At 44.4% G+C, this 14173-nt stretch overlaps 3 non-coding genes and 2 pseudogenes across 3 annotated transcripts; all 5 read left to right on the top strand.

The window, feature by feature from the left end:
* The first annotated feature begins 1254 nt into the window (after nucleotides 1-1254).
* LOC130309271 (U2 spliceosomal RNA) lies at nucleotides 1255-1445 on the top strand. Its single transcript, XR_008857959.1, has one exon. It is a non-coding gene; the product is annotated as a U2 spliceosomal RNA (small nuclear RNA).
* A 2085-nt stretch (nucleotides 1446-3530) lies between these two features.
* Nucleotides 3531-3663, top strand: LOC130309296 (U2 spliceosomal RNA; annotated as a pseudogene).
* Nucleotides 3664-8689: 5026 nt separating this feature from the next.
* LOC130309294 (U2 spliceosomal RNA) lies at nucleotides 8690-8896 on the top strand (annotated as a pseudogene).
* Nucleotides 8897-11000: 2104 nt separating this feature from the next.
* On the top strand, nucleotides 11001-11191 carry LOC130309270 (U2 spliceosomal RNA). The gene has a single exon (XR_008857958.1). It is a non-coding gene; the product is annotated as a U2 spliceosomal RNA (small nuclear RNA).
* A 2081-nt stretch (nucleotides 11192-13272) lies between these two features.
* On the top strand, nucleotides 13273-13463 carry LOC130309269 (U2 spliceosomal RNA). The gene has a single exon (XR_008857957.1). It is a non-coding gene; the product is annotated as a U2 spliceosomal RNA (small nuclear RNA).
* The last annotated feature ends 710 nt before the right edge of the window (nucleotides 13464-14173 follow it).

Genomic DNA, 14173 nt, shown 5'->3' with positions numbered 1-14173 from the left:
ATGTATAATGTTGTAAAAATGCTCTAGAAGCTAAAGTCGCAGAAATGTCACACATATTTGGCCTGCAACTTTCTGTGCGACAAATTCAGACAGGAAAAATCAGTATAAATCCTTAGAAAATTATCCCCCAGTGTCTCCATCTGCTGGCGGTATTGAATAAGCATTGCTGCACTGATGGGGTATGCATTAGACGAAAAAAAAGAAGAAAAAGAAGAATAATACGCCCAGAAAAGAGGCGAAAAGGAGAAAAACGTAAAAAAACGTGAAAAAAAAGTAAGAGGAAGAGAAGGGAAAAAAAGGTGGAAATGGGTTTAAAAGTGATTTCGGCGGAGATATATATATATATATATATATATATATATATATATATATATATATATACGCGCACACACACACATATATATAAACGTATTCTCCGTTGAGATATTGCAGCCGCTGCTGTGTCCAGGCCCAGGAGCCTTAGCACTGTGCTGTGATGTCACTCAATACCACTGACATCACTAGGTGTAAACAACATCTCTCCTTTGCTGTGTATGTGACTATGGAGCTGTTTGGTGATGTCGTCTATTATGGCTTTCATAGAAGCAACAGGAGATTGTTGCATCCATCTAGAACCCTCAGAACTACAGTGCTATGATGTCACTCACTTCCACAGGCCTTGCAGAGTGTAAACAACAACAACCCAGCTTTGTTGTGTATGTAACCATAGGGATTTGTGATGTCACCTAGAACCTTCACAGCAGCGACAGCTTTATGAGGAGCATCAGCACTGCTCTGCCTGAGCAGAACCATCACCGCCATAGGTTGTCAAATAACCCGGGTTTAACCCACACAGGTAAGTCCAATGGGGTGCAGGCATGTCCTCTATGCTTACAGCTTCCCGTGGGTGTTGGTTTGATACCGTTTGGGGACAGCCAAGGAGGCATCTGCAGGCAACAAAGGTAGGTGTGTGCTTGTGTGTGTGTTTCCTATGCAGATCCTAAGCCCAGTGTCACATGCAAGTAGGAGGAGTAAGAAGGGTTCCTGGCAAATCCGGGTTATGGATTGCATTTAAAAAGGCCCTGTGGGAGTGCAATGGGCCCCTGTCTTGCTGCTTAGCAATAATGGTATGGGTTTAGGTTCTGCTGTGTGTACTGGTGGTTGACTGCCCCCCAGCCCAGAGTGTGCATGGAAAATTGTCTGGCAGCCTCCCTGACAGAAAGCAGTGATAGTGCCCATGAAGGGGACCTTGTTGGGCCCGCCCCTTTCACGGTTATCGCTTCTCGGCCTTTTGGCTAAGATCAAGTGTAGTATCTGTTCTTATCAGTTTAATATCTGATACGTCCCCTATCTGGGGACCATATATTAAATGGATTTTTGAGAACGGGGGCCGATTTCGAAGCTTGCTTCCGTCGCCCTATGCATTGACCCGATATGGCAGTATCTTCGGGTACAGTGCACCACCCCCTTACAGGGTTAAAAAGAAAGATTCCTACTTTCATTGCTACCTGCTTGCTGGCTAGCCAGCTAGCCAGCCCTGTGGGCCTTGCTGCTGCTGCTGCTGCAGCCAAAAAACAAAAGGTGGTGCTGCTGCTGCTTCTGCTTCTGCTTGTGTCTGGCCGCTGTTGGAGCGTCCAGGCACAGGACTTCTGCTGCTGCTGACTAAATGGCCTCCTTAATTGGATCATTTGAGTAGCCAGCACACCTGTGCAGGTAGGGCATGACATGATAGGCAGCTGCCTTGATAGCGGGTGGGTGCTGAATGTTCCTAATTGACAAAATAAGATTAATGCTTATGAAGAAATATAAAATCTCATCCCTTCCCCAATATCGCGCCACACCCCTACCCCTTAATTCCCTGGTTGAACTTGATGGACATATGTCTTTTTTCGACCGTACTAACTATGTAACTATGTAACATAACATGGGGGGGGGGGTCTCCTGGCTGTTCACACAGGTGTGTCATTGCTGTACATTGACCATGCATTGCTTCTGTGGTATTGCAAAGGCAAAGACAAATGCTTCCAGCCATCCATTGCACTAATGGATTGGTCATCAGCTGGCTGTCTATGTCCCGCATCAATATAGACCAAAGTACAGAGGGTTAGGCTATGCTATTGTGCACCTACCTGATGCATCAGAAGGTGCGAGGCCCTTGCTAAATTCTGTGCACAGACTTTGAGATCTATGCTTTAGACTGTATCTAAACCTGCTCCAACATGGACTGACATTCTGGCCTACTTTCAGCCGATGCGACTTGTCTGTCGCTGAACAGTCGCTTTTTATGTATTCAGCACCTATGTATAATGTTGTAAAAATGCTCTAGAAGCTAAAGTCGCAGAAATGTCACACATATTTGGCCTGCAACTTTCTGTGCGACAAATTCAGACAGGAAAAATCAGTATAAATCCTTAGAAAATTATCCCCCAGTGTCTCCATCTGCTGGCGGTATTGAATAAGCATTGCTGCACTGATGGGGTATGCATTAGACGAAAAAAAAGAAGAAAAAGAAGAATAATACGCCCAGAAAAGAGGCGAAAAGGAGAAAAACGTAAAAAAACGTGAAAAAAAAGTAAGAGGAAGAGAAGGGAAAAAAAGGTGGAAATGGGTTTAAAAGTGATTTCGGCGGAGAAATATATATATATATATATATATATATATATATATATATATATATACGCGCACACACACACATATATATAAACGTATTCTCCGTTGAGATATTGCAGCCGCTGCTGTGTCCAGGCCCAGGAGCCTTAGCACTGTGCTGTGATGTCACTCAATACCACTGACATCACTAGGTGTAAACAACATCTCTCCTTTGCTGTGTATGTGACTATGGAGCTGTTTGGTGATGTCGTCTATTATGGCCTTCATAGAAGCAACAGGAGATTGTTGCATCCATCTAGAACCCTCAGAACTACAGTGCTATGATGTCACTCACTTCCACAGGCCTTGCAGAGTGTAAACAACAACAACCCAGCTTTGTTGTGTATGTAACCATAGGGATTTGTGATGTCACCTAGAACCTTCACAGCAGCGACAGCTTTATGAGGAGCATCAGCACTGCTCTGCCTGAGCAGAACCATCACCGCCATAGGTTGTCAAATAACCCGGGTTTAACCCACACAGGTAAGTCCAATGGGGTTCAGGCATGTCCTCTATGCTTACAGCTTCCCGTGGGTGTTGGTTTGATACCGTTTGGGGACAGCCAAGGAGGCATCTGCAGGCAACAAAGGTAGGTGTGTGCTTGTGTGTGTGTTTCCTATGCAGATCCTAAGCCCAGTGTCACATGCAAGTAGGAGGAGTAAGAAGGGTTCCTGGCAAATCCGGGTTATGGATTGCATTTAAAAAGGCCCCGTGGGAGTGCAATGGGCCCCTGTCTTGCTGCTTAGCAATAATGGTATGGGTTTAGGTTCTGCTGTGTGTACTGGTGGTTGACTGCCCCCCAGCCCAGAGTGTGCATGGAAAATTGTCTGGCAGCCTCCCTGACAGCAAGCAGTGATAGTGCCCATGAAGGGGACCTTGTTGGGCCCGCCCCTTTCACGGTTATCGCTTCTCGGCCTTTTGGCTAAGATCAAGTGTAGTAATACAGGAGATCTGGTCAGAAGGTACTCGGGTACCCCTCTCCTCGGCCTTGTGGGATCGCCCAGGTTTATTGCCTGGGCTTCACCCACTTGTTGCTATTGGGGAGAGGGCCTAGTCCCAGGGTAACGAGTAGCGATCGCCTCTCAAGACCTTCGGGTGGAGAGAGGTTAGAACCATGGATGATGATCCGGATCCAGGTTCTGTGCCGGCATACGCAAGGATCAAAAACACCGTGAGAGTCATTCTCACGGATGATACCAAAAGGGCGGACGATTTGAAATTCGTAGTAGAGGACGTGCTCGGAGGAGTTTTCGGAATACAGAAGGGCGAGATATTGGCAATCCAGGACTACCCGAAGCGTAAAATTTTTGATGTGACGTTCACACAAAATGGCATCCACAGAGATTTTGTTACCAGAGCTGCTGCGAGTAAAAACAAAAAGCTTCAGGGTGTCCGGATTATTGAGCACGTTCTAGACGATATTAAGCTGGTGGTAGTAAAGATGTATTCCCCTTTCGCCAACCTACACGATGTTGAGTTGTTTTTACAAGTCTATTTTAGTAAGGTTGAGTGCAGAGGAAAAATCATGAACAGCTGTGGCATCTGGACATCTAAGTGGAGATTTCAGGTTACATGCAAAAAAGATGACAGATTGCCAGGGGGAATACAACTACCACCAGCTCGTTTTAAAATAAATAATATGTGTGGCGACCTCTTTTATGCGGGGATGCCAAGCTACTGCAGGAAGTGTCACAGATATGGACACACAAAAGAAAACTGTGAAAGTACATGCAAAAAATGTGGTAGCACACAGCACGAGACAGAGAAATGCACAAGAGGAGGGAGGTGCAATTTCTGTCAACAATTCGGTCACCTTTTCTCCTCTTGTCCCCACAGACATAGGACGGAGCAGCAGGGTCAACCCTGGAGGCAGCAAGGACAGCAACCGGGACACCAGCCGAGGCAAGCAGAGCCAGTGATTACCCCCCCACAAGAGGTAAGCGGTGAGATGGAGAAGGAGAAAGACCCCCCTCAGGCAAAAGGAGGGGACCCTAAAGAGCAGAGGATGGCCAAAAAACGTGCAAGTGGTGGAAAAACTGGCCCCCAGGAGCATGCTGGGTTAAGAGAGGAGCGGACGGCGGCCGAATCCGCTCCTCAGCAACCTCTGGCTCAGGGTCCCCCTGAGAGCGATGATCCGGGTGGAGAGGTGAAGGTTAAAAGGCGGAGGGGCTCCAGAAGACTCTATTCGGAGGCGGTCCAGGGGGAGCCGATGGAAGTACCTGCGGATGCAGGGAACCCAAGTGACGTTCCTCCACAGGTCCCCATAGGGGATACCCCCCCTCCTCCCTGCCAGGAGGAGGTTTCAGGGGTGACCGTCTCTGAGGTACCAGAGACGGAACTAAGTGAACACCCGACCCCTATGGAGGGGCAAGAGGTGGAAGAACCCAATGAGTCTGGAGCCCTGATTGCCAGGATGCCCGAGAACAACTATGCCTCAATCATGATGGAGGAGGGGGGTCGGCTGAGTGATGGTGCCTCCTCTCCTGCTTCCTCTATGCGTACAGTTGAGTCAGATTTTGGGGGGTATGAGGCTTCGGAGGGGGAATCAGAGGTGTAAGACGTTTTCTTGTACATTCCCATGGCTGAGTTGTCCGGTCTGTCCTTGAACGTGAGAAGTGTGAGCGCCAGAGTAAGAAGGGTTGCCCTATTTAATTACTTGTCGGTTTTTGCTGCTTCCGTCCTTTTCCTGCAGGAATGTGGCATCCCGCACAGATTAAATTATAAAGAATATGAAGATGATTGGGTGCACGGTCCATCAGTCTGGTCTGGATCAAATGAGTCCAGATCAGCAGGGGTCGCCATACTTTTTAAAGGGAACGTTTTAATTGAGAGTTTTAACGAAATTTTACCAGGCAGAATTTTATTGGTCAACGCTTTTATTAATGGTATTAAATGGCAGTTTTTAAATTTTTATGGTTCTCCTGATAAGAATGAAAGAATAAAAATGTTGGAGATTTTACCCCTTTTTATTAACAATTCTAGTCCTCTTGTTTTATCAGGTGATTTTAATTGTATTTTAAGGGGAGAACGCCGTTTTTCGAACGCAGTGAGTAGGAACTATGATAAGACGTCTTTTATGTTAAAAAACTTGATTTTAGATTTTAATCTCACTGATGTTTTTAAAAAATGTAATTTTAACATACCAGAGGAAGACGGTGTTACCTGGAGCAATGCAAGCTGTAGCTCCAGGATAGATTTTATTTTTTGTTCTTATCAAGTACTGCCTTTTAACTGTGATCTTTTTACCAATGTTTTTTCTGACCATAAATTATTGTATTTTAAAGTTAAAAGTGATTTTAAAAGGAGAACTGGTAGGAATGCCTGGAAGTTAAACGTGTCCCTTTTAGAAGATCCGCAGGTTTTATCAGATTTTATCACCTTTTACAAGGAATGCAGACGAGTAAAAGACCCCAACACTCCCACCAGTATCTGGTGGGAAAAAATGAAACTAAAAATAAAAGAATTTTTTATCCGTGTTGGGGTTAGGAAAGCTAAAGAAAAACGTGAATTTTATAATATCCTAAATACTCGTCTGCAAACCCTGTACAAATTCAGAGCACATGGGATGGAGGTGGAGAAGGAGGTACATGATCTTAAAAAAGAAATAACTAAGTGCCTGGAGCAGAAAGGAAAAGAAATTATCTTTAGGTCTCGAATACAGCATCTTGAGGAAAACGAGACCTGCTCCAGGTATTTTTTTAAGAAAATACATGAAAATAGAAGGTTAATAGAAAACATTGAAGGGGTGAATGATGTACAGGGTATTTTAAAAAAGGTGCAAGAGTTTTATGCGGATCTTTTTAATGTAAAACACATTGATGAATGTTTTATGAATGACTCGTTAAAGGAGATCACCAATTTTTTAGATCCTGTCTCACAGTCTTTTTTATTGCAGAATATTTCAGAGCAGGAGATTTTAGAGACCGTCAAGAGTTTTAAAACAGGTAAAGTGCCTGGGCCGGATGGTATACCCATTGAATTTTATGTTACTTTTTATGGTATTTTAAAAGAAGATTTGTTCTCCCTTTTTACGGAAGTCTTTAAGTCTAAAATCCTCCCAGGCTCATGGAAGAAGGGTGATGTCTCCCTGCTATTCAAAAAGGGAGACCGGTCGGAACTCAAAAACTGGAGACCAATCACCCTTCTGAACTGCGACTATAAAATAATGGCGAAACTGTGTGCTAACCGCTTAAAGAACGTAATCCATAAAATAATTCATACAAACCAAGTCTGTGGGGTGCCTGGGAGGAGTTTATGGGAGAACCTAAACCTTTTAAAGGATGTAATTAGCGACACCAAATTAAGAAAAGGAAAGCTGGCGGTTTTATCCATAGATTTTGAAAAAGCTTTCGACAGGGTGTCACATTTTTATCTTTTTAAGGTTTTAGAGAAAATGGGTATACCTGATGGCTTTTTATTGTCTCTTAGAGCTTTTTATGATAACTGTACTAGTAAAATTTTAGTAAATGGTTTTAAGACACAGGGCGTGATTTTAAATTCCGGAGTGAAGCAGGGGTGTCCCTTGTCCCCACTACTCTTCATTTGCGCAATAGAGCCTCTTTTATGTACAATACGAAAGGATAAGCAGATCCATGGAGTCCCCCTGCCAGGAGGAGGGGGACTAGAGGCGAAGGTAGTGGGGTACATGGACGATGTTGCGGTGTTTTGCAGGGACACCCCATCGCTTCAGAAGACGCTAAAACAGATTCAATATTTTAATTGTGCCTCCGGTTTTAAAGTCAATTTTAACAAAAGTAACATTTTAAACATAGGCGGAATGCCTTTGTATGATGTGCCCGTCCCTGTGTCTGAGTCGGTGCAGATTTTAGGTGTCTCCTTTGACGAGTCTAATAATGGTTTTAATAGCTGGGACTTGGTGGCTCAAAAAATAAATAAGAAAATATGTATGTGGAACATGCGAGAACTTACAATGGAAGGGAAGGTTTTAATTACAAAAATGGTGCTTTTACCTATTTTATTGTATTTAAGTCTGGTTTTCCCACCCCCCGAAATGGTTCTAAAGAAAATAACAAAAGCTTGTTTTACTTTCTTTTGGAGTTCTAAGAGCGAAAAATTAAAGAGACAAATTGTGATAAAACCGAACTCCAGGGGCGGTAAGGATTTTCCAGATTTTAAAGCTTTCCTTTTAATAAAGTTTTTTAGCATGTGTTTTACTACTGTTTTTAAAGATAGCTACTGGTCTTATTTTGTTCGTTTTAATACTGGTTATTTTATGCGGAGGAACGGCTGGTTTTCTACAGTTTTAAGTTGCCCTTATTCTTTGAATTTACCCCCTCAATACATGATTTTAGGAAAAATTTTAAACTTATATAATTTTAAAGGTAAAAGTGTTCAGGATCTGTGCAATAGCAAAAAACTACTAAAGGAAATAAAAGAAACCAGTACCGTGACTCCCATCAAAAATTTTAACGAACAGAAGTGTATACAGATTTGGAAGATGTTGAGTATTAATTATCTTTTTAATTCACAGAAGGACCTGGCCTGGAGCTGCGCACACGAGTGTCTTCCATGCCGGGCATTCCAGCACCGAAGAGGATTATCCAACTCTGCAACCTGCCCGAGGGAGGGATGCCGACAAGAGGAGACCGTGCACCATCTAATATGGACTTGTTTTTACTCGCAGAAAATATGGACAAAGATACTCCCTCTGGTAAAAAGGATAACTGGACTAAAAGACTTAAATATTGCAGTGGTTTTTTATGGTTGCCTGGAATGCCCAACACGGACTCAAGAGACTATTGCATGGAAGATCATAAACTGTGTGAAGGCAGCTCTGTGGAAGGCCAGGAATATTTTATTGTTCAAGCATGAGGTTTTATCTGTGAAGGACATTTTATCTATCTGTTTTTATGAAATGTACCAGTACTATCTTTTAGACAAGAAGAGATTTCCGCTTTTATCTAGAAAATGGTTTTTAAAAGAATGGAATTCTATCTTGTAAAGCCACCAAGTGCCCATTTTATGTTTTAATATGTTGTAAATATGTTATTTATATGTAACTGTATTTATTGACATATTTGCACAACTTTGTTAACATTATTTAATTTTTAATAAAGTTGCTCCCGTAAGGGTAGTCAAGTTAAAAAAAAAAAAATCTGTTCTTATCAGTTTAATATCTGATACGTCCCCTATCTGGGGACCATATATTAAATGGATTTTTGAGAACGGGGGCCGATTTCGAAGCTTGCTTCCGTCGCCCTATGCATTGACCCGATATGGCAGTATCTTCGGGTACAGTGCACCACCCCCTTACAGGGTTAAAAAGAAAGATTCCTACTTTCATTGCTACCTGCTTGCTGGCTAGCCAGCTAGCCAGCCCTGTGGGCCTTGCTGCTGCTGCTGCTGCAGCCAAAAAACAAAAGGTGGTGCTGCTGCTGCTTCTGCTTCTGCTTGTGTCTGGCCGCTGTTGGAGCGTCCAGGCACAGGACTTCTGCTGCTGCTGACTAAATGGCCTCCTTAATTGGATCATTTGAGTAGCCAGCACACCTGTGCAGGTAGGGCATGACATGATAGGCAGCTGCCTTGATAGCGGGTGGGTGCTGAATGTTCCTAATTGACAAAATAAGATTAATGCTTATGAAGAAATATAAAATCTCATCCCTTCCCCAATATCGCGCCACACCCCTACCCCTTAATTCCCTGGTTGAACTTGATGGACATATGTCTTTTTTCGACCGTACTAACTATGTAACTATGTAACATAACATGGGGGGGGGGGGGGGGGGGGGTCTCCTGGCTGTTCACACAGGTGTGTCATTGCTGTACATTGACCATGCATTGCTTCTGTGGTATTGCAAAGGCAAAGACAAATGCTTCCAGCCATCCATTGCACTAATGGATTGGTCATCAGCTGGCTGTCTATGTCCCGCATCAATATAGACCAAAGTACAGAGGGTTAGGCTATGCTATTGTGCACCTACCTGATGCATCAGAAGGTGCGAGGCCCTTGCTAAATTCTGTGCACAGACTTTGAGATCTATGCTTTAGACTGTATCTAAACCTGCTCCAACATGGACTGACATTCTGGCCTACTTTCAGCCGATGCGACTTGTCTGTCGCTGAACAGTCGCTTTTTATGTATTCAGCACCTATGTATAATGTTGTAAAAATGCTCTAGAAGCTAAAGTCGCAGAAATGTCACACATATTTGGCCTGCAACTTTCTGTGCGACAAATTCAGACAGGAAAAATCAGTATAAATCCTTAGAAAATTATCCCCCAGTGTCTCCATCTGCTGGCGGTATTGAATAAGCATTGCTGCACTGATGGGGTATGCATTAGACGAAAAAAAAGAAGAAAAAGAAGAATAATACGCCCAGAAAAGAGGCGAAAAGGAGAAAAACGTAAAAAAACGTGAAAAAAAAGTAAGAGGAAGAGAAGGGAAAAAAAGGTGGAAATGGGTTTAAAAGTGATTTCGGCGGAGAAATATATATATATATATATATATATATATATATATATATATATATTATATATATACGCGCACACACACACATATATATAAACGTATTCTCCGTTGAGATATTGCAGCCGCTGCTGTGTCCAGGCCCAGGAGCCTTAGCACTGTGCTGTGATGTCACTCAATACCACTGACATCACTAGGTGTAAACAACATCTCTCCTTTGCTGTGTATGTGACTATGGAGCTGTTTGGTGATGTCGTCTATTATGGCCTTCATAGAAGCAACAGGAGATTGTTGCATCCATCTAGAACCCTCAGAACTACAGTGCTATGATGTCACTCACTTCCACAGGCCTTGCAGAGTGTAAACAACAACAACCCAGCTTTGTTGTGTATGTAACCATAGGGATTTGTGATGTCACCTAGAACCTTCACAGCAGCGACAGCTTTATGAGGAGCATCAGCACTGCTCTGCCTGAGCAGAACCATCACCGCCATAGGTTGTCAAATAACCCGGGTTTAACCCACACAGGTAAGTCCAATGGGGTGCAGGCATGTCCTCTATGCTTACAGCTTCCCGTGGGTGTTGGTTTGATACCGTTTGGGGACAGCCAAGGAGGCATCTGCAGGCAACAAAGGTAGGTGTGTGCTTGTGTGTGTGTTTCCTATGCAGATCCTAAGCCCAGTGTCACATGCAAGTAGGAGGAGTAAGAAGGGTTCCTGGCAAATCCGGGTTATGGATTGCATTTAAAAAGGCCCCGTGGGAGTGCAATGGGCCCCTGTCTTGCTGCTTAGCAATAATGGTATGGGTTTAGGTTCTGCTGTGTGTACTGGTGGTTGACTGCCCCCCAGCCCAGAGTGTGCATGGAAAATTGTCTGGCAGCCTCCCTGACAGCAAGCAGTGATAGTGCCCATGAAGGGGACCTTGTTGGGCCCGCCCCTTTCACGGTTATCGCTTCTCGGCCTTTTGGCTAAGATCAAGTGTAGTATCTGTTCTTATCAGTTTAATATCTGATACGTCCCCTATCTGGGGACCATATATTAAATGGATTTTTGAGAACGGGGGCCGATTTCGAAGCTTGCTTCCGTCGCCCTATGCATTGACCCGATATGGCAGTATCTTCGGGTACAGTGCACCACCCCCTTACAGGGTTAAAAAGAAAGATTCCTACTTTCATTGCTACCTGCTTGCTGGCTAGCCAGCTAGCCAGCCCTGTGGGCCTTGCTGCTGCTGCTGCTGCAGCCAAAAAACAAAAGGTGGTGCTGCTGCTGCTTCTGCTTCTGCTTGTGTCTGGCCGCTGTTGGAGCGTCCAGGCACAGGACTTCTGCTGCTGCTGACTAAATGGCCTCCTTAATTGGATCATTTGAGTAGCCAGCACACCTGTGCAGGTAGGGCATGACATGATAGGCAGCTGCCTTGATAGCGGGTGGGTGCTGAATGTTCCTAATTGACAAAATAAGATTAATGCTTATGAAGAAATATAAAATCTCATCCCTTCCCCAATATCGCGCCACACCCCTACCCCTTAATTCCCTGGTTGAACTTGATGGACATATGTCTTTTTTCGACCGTACTAACTATGTAACTATGTAACATAACATGGGGGGGGGGGGGGGGGTCTCCTGGCTGTTCACACAGGTGTGTCATTGCTGTACATTGACCATGCATTGCTTCTGTGGTATTGCAAAGGCAAAGACAAATGCTTCCAGCCATCCATTGCACTAATGGATTGGTCATCAGCTGGCTGTCTATGTCCCGCATCAATATAGACCAAAGTACAGAGGGTTAGGCTATGCTATTGTGCACCTACCTGATGCATCAGAAGGTGCGAGGCCCTTGCTAAATTCTGTGCACAGACTTTGAGATCTATGCTTTAGACTGTATCTAAACCTGCTCCAACATGGACTGACATTCTGGCCTACTTTCAGCCGATGCGACTTGTCTGTCGCTGAACAGTCGCTTTTTATGTATTCAGCACCTATGTATAATGTTGTAAAAATGCTCTAGAAGCTAAAGTCGCAGAAATGTCACACATATTTGGCCTGCAACTTTCTGTGCGACAAATTCAGACAGGAAAAATCAGTATAAATCCTTAGAAAATTATCCCCCAGTGTCTCCATCTGCTGGCGGTATTGAATAAGCATTGCTGCACTGATGGGGTATGCATTAGACGAAAAAAAAGAAGAAAAAGAAGAATAATACGCCCAGAAAAGAGGCGAAAAGGAGAAAAACGTAAAAAAACGTGAAAAAAAAGTAAGAGGAAGAGAAGGGAAAAAAAGGTGGAAATGGGTTTAAAAGTGATTTCGGCGGAGAAATATATATATATATATATATATATATATATATATACGCGCACACACACACATATATATAAACGTATTCTCCGTTGAGATATTGCAGCCGCTGCTGTGTCCAGGCCCAGGAGCCTTAGCACTGTGCTGTGATGTCACTCAATACCACTGACATCACTAGGTGTAAACAACATCTCTCCTTTGCTGTGTATGTGACTATGGAGCTGTTTGGTGATGTCGTCTATTATGGCCTTCATAGAAGCAACAGGAGATTGTTGCATCCATCTAGAACCCTCAGAACTACAGTGCTATGATGTCACTCACTTCCACAGGCCTTGCAGAGTGTAAACAACAACAACCCAGCTTTGTTGTGTATGTAACCATAGGGATTTGTGATGTCACCTAGAACCTTCACAGCAGCGACAGCTTTATGAGGAGCATCAGCACTGCTCTGCCTGAGCAGAACCATCACCGCCATAGGTTGTCAAATAACCCGGGTTTAACCCACACAGGTAAGTCCAATGGGGTGCAGGCATGTCCTCTATGCTTACAGCTTCCCGTGGGTGTTGGTTTGATACCGTTTGGGGACAGCCAAGGAGGCATCTGCAGGCAACAAAGGTAGGTGTGTGCTTGTGTGTGTGTTTCCTATGCAGATCCTAAGCCCAGTGTCACATGCAAGTAGGAGGAGTAAGAAGGGTTCCTGGCAAATCCGGGTTATGGATTGCATTTAAAAAGGCCCCGTGGGAGTGCAATGGGCCCCTGTCTTGCTGCTTAGCAATAATGGTATGGGTTTAGGTTCTGCTGTGTGTACTGGTGGTTGACTGCCCCCCAGCCCAGAGTGTGCATGGAAAATTGTCTGGCAGCCTCCCTGACAGCAAGCAGTGATAGTGCCCATGAAGGGGACCTTGTTGGGCCCGCCCCTTTCACGGTTATCGCTTCTCGGCCTTTTGGCTAAGATCAAGTGTAGTATCTGTTCTTATCAGTTTAATATCTGATACGTCCCCTATCTGGGGACCATATATTAAATGGATTTTTGAGAACGGGGGCCGATTTCGAAGCTTGCTTCCGTCGCCCTATGCATTGACCCGATATGGCAGTATCTTCGGGTACAGTGCACCACCCCCTTACAGGGTTAAAAAGAAAGATTCCTACTTTCATTGCTACCTGCTTGCTGGCTAGCCAGCTAGCCAGCCCTGTGGGCCTTGCTGCTGCTGCTGCTGCAGCCAAAAAACAAAAGGTGGTGCTGCTGCTGCTTCTGCTTCTGCTTGTGTCTGGCCGCTGTTGGAGCGTCCAGGCACAGGACTTCTGCTGCTGCTGACTAAATGGCCTCCTTAATTGGATAATTTGAGTAGCCAGCACACCTGTGCAGGTAGGGCATGACATGATAGGCAGCTGCCTTGATAGCGGGTGGGTGCTGAATGTTCCTAATTGACAAAATAAGATTAATGCTTATGAAGAAATATAAAATCTCATCCCTTCCCCAATATCGCGCCACACCCCTACCCCTTAATTCCCTGGTTGAACTTGATGGACATATGTCTTTTTTCGACCGTACTAACTATGTAACTATGTAACATAACATGGGGGGGGGGTCTCCTGGCTGTTCACACAGGTGTGTCATTGCTGTACATTGACCATGCATTGCTTCTGTGGTATTGCAAAGGCAAAGACAAATGCTTCCAGCCATCCATTGCACTAATGGATTGGTCATCAGCTGGCTGTCTATGTCCCGCATCAATATAGACCAAAGTACAGAGGGTTAGGCTATGCTATTGTGCACCTACCTGATGCATCAGAAGGTGCGAGGCCCTTGCTAAATTCTGTGCACAGAC

This window comes from Hyla sarda, unplaced genomic scaffold (genome assembly GCF_029499605.1).
Source record: "Hyla sarda isolate aHylSar1 unplaced genomic scaffold, aHylSar1.hap1 scaffold_1520, whole genome shotgun sequence".
NCBI classification, from domain to species: domain Eukaryota; kingdom Metazoa; phylum Chordata; class Amphibia; order Anura; family Hylidae; genus Hyla; species Hyla sarda.
This window is presented reverse-complemented; position numbering and strand designations above follow the sequence as displayed.